The 10,000-nt window shown below is 60.1% G+C and overlaps 1 non-coding gene across 1 annotated transcript; it reads right to left on the bottom strand.

The window, feature by feature from the left end:
• Window positions 1-7,122: 7,122 nt before the first annotated feature.
• On the bottom strand, window positions 7,123-7,241 carry LOC148058480 (5S ribosomal RNA). Its single transcript, XR_015709793.1, has one exon. It is a non-coding gene; the product is annotated as a 5S ribosomal RNA (ribosomal RNA).
• Between the last annotated feature and the right edge of the window lie 2,759 nt (window positions 7,242-10,000).

Genomic DNA, 10,000 nt, shown 5'->3' with positions numbered 1-10,000 from the left:
TTAACCTCTAGGTGGTTGCGCTCGTGACATCAAAAAGACCACTTTTTGAGGAGCAGTCACACTCGGAAAAAATTTATTTCGTCTGGCAAAAGAACCAGAGTTTTCAGCGGTCATCCACTCCAACCTTGTCCGATTTTGAGGCACCAGGCTCGGCCACCCTCCGAGCCTTTTCACTCCCTCTCCTGTTATGGTGCCTCCCTATTAACCTCTAGGTGGTTGCGCTCGTGACATCAAAAAGACCACTTTTTGCAGAGCAGTCACACTCGGGAAAAATTTCTTTCGTCTGGCAAAAGAACCAGAGTTTTCAGCGGTCATCCACTCCAACCTTGTCCGATTTTGAGGCACCAGGCTCGGCCACCGTCCGAGCCTTTTCACTCCCTCTCCTGTTATGGTGCCTCCCTATTAACCTCTAGGTGGTTGCGCTCGTGACATCAAAAAGACCACTTTTTTCAGAGCAGTCACACTCGGGAAAAATTTCTTTCGTCTGGCAAAAGAACCAGAGTTTTCAGCGGTCATCCACTCCAACCTTGTCCGATTTTGAGGCACCAGGCTCGGCCACCCTCCGAGCCTTTTCACTCCCTCTCCTGTTATGGTGCCTCCCTATTAACCTCTAGGTGGTTGCGCTCGTGACATCAAAAAGACCACTTTTTTCAGAGCAGTCACACTCGGAAAAAATTTCTTTCGTCTGGCAAAAGAACCAGAGTTTTCAGCGGTCATCCACTCCAACCTTGTCCGATTTTGAGGCACCAGGCTCGGCCACCCTCCGAGCCTTTTCACTCCCTCTCCTGTTATGGTGCCTCCCTATTAACCTCTAGGTGGTTGCGCTCGTGACATCAAAAAGACCACTTTTTTCAGAGCAGTCACACTCGGGAAAAATTTCTTTCGTCTGGCAAAAGAACCAGAGTTATCAGCGGTCATCCACTCCAACCTTGTCCGACGTTGAGGCACCGATGTCGGCCAAGTTCTGAGCGTTCCACCGCCGAATGCCACTGGTCCTCAACACAGCGGACTTCCAATCCAACCTTGTCCGACTTTGAGGCACCGAAGTCGGCCTCAGCCCGAGCCTTCCCCCGCCGACCTCACTGGAGCCCGACATCCAGGGACCGGCGGAGGTCGCCCGCATGACCGCGGCAAAGTGTCTCAAAGTCGGGCACGACCGCTCGAGTCACCCGCCAACCCGGTCCGGGGCACCTCCAGGGACCGGCGGAGGTCGCCCGCATGACCGCGGCAAAGTGTCTCAAAGTCGGGCAGGACCGCTTGAGTCACCCGCCAACCCGGTCCGGGGCACCTCCAGGGACCGGCGGAGGTCGCCCGCATGACCGCGGCAAAGTGTCTCAAAGTCGGGCATGACCGCTTGAGTCACCCGCCAACCCGGTCCGGGGCACCTCCAGGGACCGGCGGAGGACGCCCGCATGACCGCGACAAAGTGTCTCAAAGTCGGGCATGACCGCTCGAGTCACCCGCCAACCCGGTCCGGGACACCTACAGGGACCGGCGGAGGTCGCCCGCATGACCGCGGCAAAGTGTCTCAAAGTCGGGCATGACCGCTTGAGTCACCCGCCAACCCGGTCCGGGGCACCTCCAGGGACCGGCGGAGGTCGCCCGCATGACCGCGGCAAAGTGTCTCAAAGTCGGGCATGACCGCTTGAGTCACCCGCCAACCCGGTCCGGGGAACCTCCAGGGACCGGCGGAGGACGCCCGCATGACCGCGACAAAGTGTCTCAAAGTCGGGCATGACCGCTCGAGTCACCCGCCAACCCGGTCCGGGGCACCTCCAGGGACCGGCGGAGGACGCCCGCATGACCGCGACAAAGTGTCTCAAAGTCGGGCACGACCGCTCGAGTCACCCGCCAACCCGGTCCGGGGCACCTCCAGGGACCGGCGGAGGACGCCCGCATGACCGCGACAAAGTGTCTCAAAGTCGGGCACGACCGTTCGAGTCACCCGCCAACCCGGTCCGGGGCACCTCCGGGGACCGGCGGAGGTCGCTCGCATGACCGCGACAAAGTGTCTCAAAGTCGGGCACGACCGCTCGAGTCACCCGCCAACCCGGTCCGGGGCACCTCCAGGGACCGGCGGAGGACGCCCGCATGACCGCGACAAAGTGTCTCAAAGTCGGGCATGACCGCTCGAGTCACCCGCCAACCCGGTCCGGGGCACCTCCAGGGACCGGCGGAGGAGGCCCGCATGACCGCGACAAAGTGTCTCAAAGTCGGGCATGACCGCTCGAGTCACCCGCCAACCCGGTCCGGGGCACCTCCGGGGACCGGCGGAGGACGCCCGCATGACCGCGACAAAGTGTCTCAAAGTCGGGCACGACCGCTCGAGTCACCCGCCAACCCGGTCCGGGGCACCTCCAGGGACCGGCGGAGGACGCCCGCATGACCGCGACAAAGTGTCTCAAAGTCGGGCACGACCGCTCGAGTCACCCGCCAACCCGGTCCGGGGCACCTCCAGGGACCGGCGGAGGACGCCCGCATGACCGCGACAAAGTGTCTCAAAGTCGGGCACGACCGCTCGAGTCACCCGCCAACCCGGTCCGGGGCACCTCCAGGGACCGGCGGAGGACGCCCGCATGACCGCGGCAAAGTGTCTCAAAGTCGGGCATGACCGCTTGAGTCACCCGCCAACCCGGTCCGGGGCACCTCCGGGGACCGGCGGAGGACGCCCGCATGACCGCGACAAAGTGTCTCAAAGTCGGGCACGACCGCTCGAGTCACCCGCCAACCCGGTCCGGGGCACCTCCGGGGAGCAGTGGAGGTCGCTCGCATGACCGCGACAAAGTGTCTCAAAGTCGGGCATGACCGCTCGAGTCGCCCGCCATCCCGGTCCGGAGCTCAACACTTTGTCGTTTTTTCCACTCCCTCCCCATTAACCTCTAGGTGGTTGCGCTCGTGACATCAAAAAGACCACTTTTTGCAGAGCAGTCACACTCGGAAAAAATTCGTTTCGTCTGGCAAAAGAACCAGAGTTCTCAGCGGGCTTCCAGTCCAACCTTGTCCGATTTTGAGGCACCAGGCTCGGCCACAGTCCGAGCCCATTCACTCCCTCCCCTGTTGTACTCGCTCCCTATTAACCTCTAGGTGGTTGCGCTCGTGACATCAAAAAGACCACTTTTTGAGGAGCAGTCACACTTAGGAAAAATCCGTTTGCGCTCACACCATCCCTCCCCATTAACCTCTAGGTGGTTGCGCTCGTGACATCAAAAAGACCACTTTTTGAGGAGCAGTCACACTTAGGAAAAATCCGTTTGCGCTCACACCATCCCTCCCCATTAACCTCTAGGTGGTTGCGCTCGTGACATCAAAAAGACCACTTTTTGAGGAGCAGTCAGACACCGAGGTTTTCTGGATTTATGTCCGTTTTCCTGGTTCTCTGACTCGGGCACCTTGTGACCGACATCCCCCCCTTCCCTGGTTCTATTTTGCCGATACTTTGGTGAGTTTTCTACCCGCAAACCAAGCCCCCCAAGCCCGCCGCCTGGTGGGGGAGCATGCCGCCTGGCCCGGTTCTATTTTAGGTCACTTTGGTGAGTTTTCTACCCGCAAACCAAGCCCCCCAAGCCCGCCGCCTGGTGGGGGAAGAGGCCCCCTGGTCCCGGTTCTATTTTAGGACACTTTGGTGAGTTTTCTACCCGCAAACCAAGCCCCCCAAGCCCGCCGCCTGGTGGGGGAAGATGCCCCCTGGTCCCGGTTCTATTTTAGGACACTTTGGTGAGTTTTCTACCCGCAAACCAAGCCCCCCAAGCCCGCCGCCTGGTGGGGGAACATGCCCCCTGGTCCCGGTTCTATTTTAGGACACTTTGGTGAGTTTTCTACCCGCAAACCAAGCCCCCCAAGCCCGCCGCCTGGTGGGGGAACATGCCGCCTAGCCCGGTTCTATTTTAGGTCACTTTGGTGAGTTTTCTACCCGCAAACCAAGCCCCCCAAGCCCGCCGCCTGGTGGGGGAAGAGGCCCCCTGGTCCCGGTTCTATTTTAGGACACTTTGGTGAGTTTTCTACCCGCAAACCAAGCCCCCCAAGCCCGCCGCCTGGTGGGGGAACATGCCCCCTGGTCCTGGTTCTATTTTAGGACACTTTGGTGAGTTTTCTACCCGCAAACCAAGCCCCCCAAGCCCGCCGCCTGGTGGGGGAGCATGCCCACTGGTCCCGGTTCTATTTTAGGACACTTTGGTGAGTTTTCTACCCGGAAACCAAGCCCCCCAAGCCCGCCACCTGGTGGGGGAAGAGGCCCCCTGGTCCCGGTTCTATTTTAGGACACTTTGGTGAGTTTTCTACCCACACTGCAGGTCCCCAAATGCCGCCATCTGGTGGGGGAACATGCCGCCTGCACCGGTTCTATTTTAAGTCACTTTGGTGAGTTTTCTGCCCACACTACGGGTCCCCAAATGCCGCCATCTGGTGGGGGAACATGCCGCCTGCACCGGTTCTATTTTAAGTCACTTTGGTGAGTTTTCTGCCCACACTACGGCTCCCCAAATGCCGCCATCTGGTGGGGGAACATGCCGCCTGCACCGGTTCTATTTTAAGTCACTTTGGTGAGTTTTCTGCCCACACTACGGGTCCCCAAATGCCGCCATCTGGTGGGGGAACATGCCGCCTGCACCGGTTCTATTTTAAGTCACTTTGGTGAGTTTTCTGCCCACACTACGGCTCCCCAAATGCCGCCATCTGGTGGGGGAACATGCCGCCTGCACCGGTTCTATTTTAAGTCACTTTGGTGAGTTTTCTGCCCACACTACGGGTCCCCAAATGCCGCCATCTGGTGGGGGAACATGCCGCCTGCACCGGTTCTATTTTAAGTCACTTTGGTGAGTTTTCTACCCACACTACGGGTCCCCAAATGCCGCCATCTGGTGGGGGAACATGCCGCCTGCACCGGTTCTATTTTAAGTCACTTTGGTGAGTTTTCTACCCACACTACGGGTCCCCAAATGCCGCCATCTGGTGGGGGAACATGCCGCCTGCACCGGTTCTATTTTAAGTCACTTTGGTGAGTTTTCTGCCCACACTACGGGTCCCCAAATGCCGCCATCTGGTGGGGGAACATGCCGCCTGCACCGGTTCTATTTTAAGTCACTTTGGTGAGTTTTCTGCCCACACTACGGGTCCCCAAATGCCGCCACCTGGTGGGGGAACTGCCGCCTAGTCCCGGTTCTATTTTAGGTCACTTTTCTCACTTTCTGACCCACAAATAATGCCCCAAATGCCGCCGCCTGGTGGGGGGAACTGCCGCCTAGTCCCGGTTCTATTTTAGGTCACTTTTCTCACTTTCTGACCCACAAATAATGCCCCAAATGCCGCCGCCTGGTGGGGGGAACTGCCGCCTAGTCCCGGTTCTATTTTAGGTCACTTTTCTCACTTTCTGACCCACAAATAATGCCCCAAATGCCGCCGCCTGGTGGGGGGAACTGCCGCCTAGTCCCGGTTCTATTTTAGGTCACTTTTCTCACTTTCTGACCCACAAATAATGCCCCAAATGCCGCCGCCTGGTGGGGGGAACTGCCGCCTAGTCCCGGTTCTATTTTAGGTCACTTTTCTCACTTTCTGACCCACAAATAATGCCCCAAATGCCGCCGCCTGGTGGGGGGAACTGCCGCCTAGTCCCGGTTCTATTTTAGGTCACTTTTCTCACTTTCTGACCCACAAATAATGCCCCAAATGCCGCCGCCTGGTGGGGGGAACTGCCGCCTAGTCCCGGTTCTATTTTAGGTCACTTTTCTCACTTTCTGACCCACAAATAATGCCCCAAATGCCGCCGCCTGGTGGGGGGAACTGCCGCCTAGTCCCGGTTCTATTTTAGGTCACTTTTCTCACTTTCTGACCCACAAATAATGCCCCAAATGCCGCCGCCTGGTGGGGGGAACTGCCGCCTAGTCCCGGTTCTATTTTAGGTCACTTTTCTCACTTTCTGACCCACAAATAATGCCCCAAATGCCGCCGCCTGGTGGGGGGAACTGCCGCCTAGTCCCGGTTCTATTTTAGGTCACTTTTCTCACTTTCTGACCCACAAATAATGCCCCAAATGCCGCCGCCTGGTGGGGGGAACTGCCGCCTAGTCCCGGTTCTATTTTAGGTCACTTTTCTCACTTTCTGACCCACAAATAATGCCCCAAATGCCGCCGCCTGGTGGGGGGAACTGCCGCCTAGTCCCGGTTCTATTTTAGGTCACTTTTCTCACTTTCTGACCCACAAATAATGCCCCAAATGCCGCCGCCTGGTGGGGGGAACTGCCGCCTAGTCCCGGTTCTATTTTAGGTCACTTTTCTCACTTTCTGACCCACAAATAATGCCCCAAATGCCGCCGCCTGGTGGGGGGAACTGCCGCCTAGTCCCGGTTCTATTTTAGGTCACTTTTCTCACTTTCTGACCCACAAATAATGCCCCAAATGCCGCCGCCTGGTGGGGGGAACTGCCGCCTAGTCCCGGTTCTATTTTAGGTCACTTTTCTCACTTTCTGACCCACAAATAATGCCCCAAATGCCGCCGCCTGGTGGGGGGAACTGCCGCCTAGTCCCGGTTCTATTTTAGGTCACTTTTCTCACTTTCTGACCCACAAATAATGCCCCAAATGCCGCCGCCTGGTGGGGGGAACTGCCGCCTAGTCCCGGTTCTATTTTAGGTCACTTTTCTCACTTTCTGACCCACAAATAATGCCCCAAATGCCGCCGCCTGGTGGGGGGAACTGCCGCCTAGTCCCGGTTCTATTTTAGGTCACTTTTCTCACTTTCTGACCCACAAATAATGCCCCAAATGCCGCCGCCTGGTGGGGGGAACTGCCGCCTAGTCCCGGTTCTATTTTAGGTCACTTTTCTCACTTTCTGACCCACAAATAATGCCCCAAATGCCGCCGCCTGGTGGGGGGAACTGCCGCCTAGTCCCGGTTCTATTTTAGGTCACTTTTCTCACTTTCTGACCCACAAATAATGCCCCAAATGCCGCCGCCTGGTGGGGGGAACTGCCGCCTAGTCCCGGTTCTATTTTAGGTCACTTTTCTCACTTTCTGACCCACAAATAATGCCCCAAATGCCGCCGCCTGGTGGGGGGAACTGCCGCCTAGTCCCGGTTCTATTTTAGGTCACTTTTCTCACTTTCTGACCCACAAATAATGGCAAAAAAAAATGCTTACAGCACCCAGTATTCCCAGGCGGTCTCCCATCCAAGTACTAACTGGGCCCGACCCTGCTTGGCTTCCGAGATCAGACGAGATCGGGCTCATTCAGGGTGGTGTGGCCGTAAGCGAGGGAAGCGCTTGTGAAATGCCCCAAAGTGTTGAAAATGTTCCCCAGGCCCCTGGTTCCCCATCCCCGCAGGAGGAGGCTCCCCAGGCCCCCTGGTTCCCCATCCCCGCAGGAGGAGGCTCCCCAGGCCCCCTGGTGCAGGAGGAGGCTCCCCAGGCCCCTGGTTCCCCATCCCCGCAGGAGGAGGCTCCCCAGGCCCCCTGGTTCCCCATCCCCGCAGGAGGAGGCTCCCCAGGCCCCATGGTTCCCCATCACCGCAGGAGGAGGCTCCCCAGGCCCCCTGGTTCCCCATCCCCGCAGGAGGAGGCTCCCCAGGCCCCCTGGTGCAGGAGGAGGCTCCCCAGGCCCCCTGGTGCAGGAGGAGGCTCCCCAGGCCCCCTGGTTCCCCATCCCCGCAGGAGGAGGCTCCCCAGGCCCCCTGGTTCTCCATGCCCGCAGGAGGAGGCTCCCCAGGCCCCCTGGTTCTCCATGCCCGCAGGAGGAGGCTCCCCAGGCCCCCTGGTTCTCCATGCCCGCAGGAGGAGGCTCCCCAGGCCCCCTGGTTCTCCATCCCCGCAGGAGGAGGCTCCCCAGGCCCCCTGGTTCTCCATCCCCGCAGGAGGAGGCTCCCCAGGCCCCCATGTTCTCCATGCCCGCAGGAGGAGGCTCCCCAGGCCCCCATGTTCTCCATGCCCGCAGGAGGAGGCTCCCCAGGCCCCTTGGTTCTCCATCCCCGCAGGAGGAGGCTCCCCAGGCCCCTGGTTCTCCATCCCCGCAGGAGGAGGCTCCCCAGGCGCCCTGGTTCTCCATCCCCGCAGGAGGAGGCTCCCCAGGCCCCCTGGTTCTCCATCCCCGCAGGAGGAGGCTCCCCAGGCCCCATGGTTCCCCATCACCGCAGGAGGAGGCTCCCCAGGCCCCCTGGTTCCCCATCCCCGCAGGAGGAGGCTCCCCAGGCCCCCTGGTTCTCCATCCCCGCAGGAGGAGGCTCCCCAGGCCCCCATGTTCTCCATGCCCGCAGGAGGAGGCTCCCCAGGCCCCTTGGTTCTCCATCCCCGCAGGAGGAGGCTCCCCAGGCCCCTTGTTCTCCATCCCCGCAGGAGGAGGCTCCCCAGGCCCCCTGGTTCTCCATCCCCGCAGGAGGAGGCTCCCCAGGCCCCCTGGTTCTCCATGCCCGCAGGAGGAGGCTCCCCAGGCCCCCTGGTTCTCCATCCCCGCAGGAGGAGGCTCCCCAGGCCCCCTGGTTCCCCATCCCCGCAGGAGGAGGCTCCCCAGGCCCCCTGGTTCTCCATGCCCGCAGGAGGAGGCTCCCCAGGCCCCCTGGTTCTCCATCCCCGCAGGAGGAGGCTCCCCAGGCCCCTGGTTCTCCATCCCCGCAGTAGGAGGCTCCCCAGGCCCCCTGGTTCCCCATCCCCGCAGGAGGAGGCTCCCCAGGCCCCCTGGTTCTCCATGCCCGCAGGAGGAGGCTCCCCAGGCCCCCTGGTTCTCCATCCCCGCAGGAGGAGGCTCCCCAGGCCCCTGGTTCTCCATCACCGCAGGAGGAGGCTCCCCAGGCCCCCTGGTTCCCCATCCCCGCAGGAGGAGGCTCCCCAGGCCCCCTGGTTCTCCATCCCCGCAGGAGGAGGCCCCCCAGGCCCCTGGTTCCCCATCCCCGCAGGAGGAGGCTCCCCAGGCCCCCTGGTTCTCCATCCCCGCAGGAGGAGGCTCCCCAGGCGCCCTGGTTCTCCATCCCCGCAGGAGGAGGCTCCCCAGGCCCCCTGGTTCTCCATCCCCGCAGGAGGAGGCTCCCCAGGCCCCCTGGTTGGGAGAGGGGAAAAAAAGAGCAAAGTGTTTAAAAATGCCCCAAAGTGTTGAAAATGTTCCCCAGGCCCCTGGTTCCCCATCCCCGCAGGAGGAGGCTCCCCAGGCCCCCTGGTTGGGAGAGGGGGATAAAGAGCAAAGTGTTTAAAAATGCCCCAAAGTGTTGAAAATGTTCCCCAGGCCCCTGGTTCCCCATCCCCGCAGGAGGAGGCTCCCCAGGCCCCCTGGTTGGGAGAGGGAAAAAAAAGAGCAAAGTGTTTAAAAATGCCCCAAAGTGTTGAAAATGTTCCCCAGGCCCCTGGTTCCCCATCCCCGCAGGAGGAGGCTCCCCAGGCCCCCTGGTTGGGAGAGGGGAAAAAAAGAGCAAAGTGTTTAAAAATGCCCCAAAGTGTTGAAAATGTTCCCCAGGCCCCTGGTTCCCCATCCCCGCAGGAGGAGGCTCCCCAGGCCCCCTGGTTGGGAGAGGGGGAAAAAGAGCAAAGTGTTTAAAAATGCCCCAAAGTGTTGAAAATGTTCCCCAGGCCCCTGGTTCCCCATCCCCGCAGGAGGAGGCTCCCCAGGCCCCCTGGTTGGGAGAGGGGAAAAAAAGAGCAAAGTGTTTAAAAATGCCCCAAAGTGTTGAAAATGTTCCCCAGGCCCCTGGTTCCCCATCCCCGCAGGAGGAGGCTCCCCAGGCCCCCTGGTTGGGAGAGGGGGATAAAGAGCAAAGTGTTTAAAAATGCCCCAAAGTGTTGAAAATGTTCCCCAGGCCCCTGGTTCCCCATCCCCGCAGGAGGAGGCTCCCCAGGCCCCCTGGTTGGGAGAGGGGAAAAAAAGAGCAAAGTGTTTAAAAATGCCCCAAAGTGTTGAAAATGTTCCCCAGGCCCCTGGTTCCCCATCCCCGCAGGAGGAGGCTCCCCAGGCCCCCTGGTTGGGAGAGGGGGATAAAGAGCAAAGTGTTTAAAAATGCCCCAAAGTGTTGAAAATGTTCCCCAGGCCCCTGG

The sequence above is a fragment of the Callionymus lyra genome, unplaced genomic scaffold (genome assembly GCF_982586985.1).
Source record: "Callionymus lyra unplaced genomic scaffold, fCalLyr1.hap1.1 HAP1_SCAFFOLD_77, whole genome shotgun sequence".
Taxonomy (NCBI): Eukaryota; Metazoa; Chordata; class Actinopteri; order Syngnathiformes; family Callionymidae; genus Callionymus; species Callionymus lyra.
This window is presented reverse-complemented; position numbering and strand designations above follow the sequence as displayed.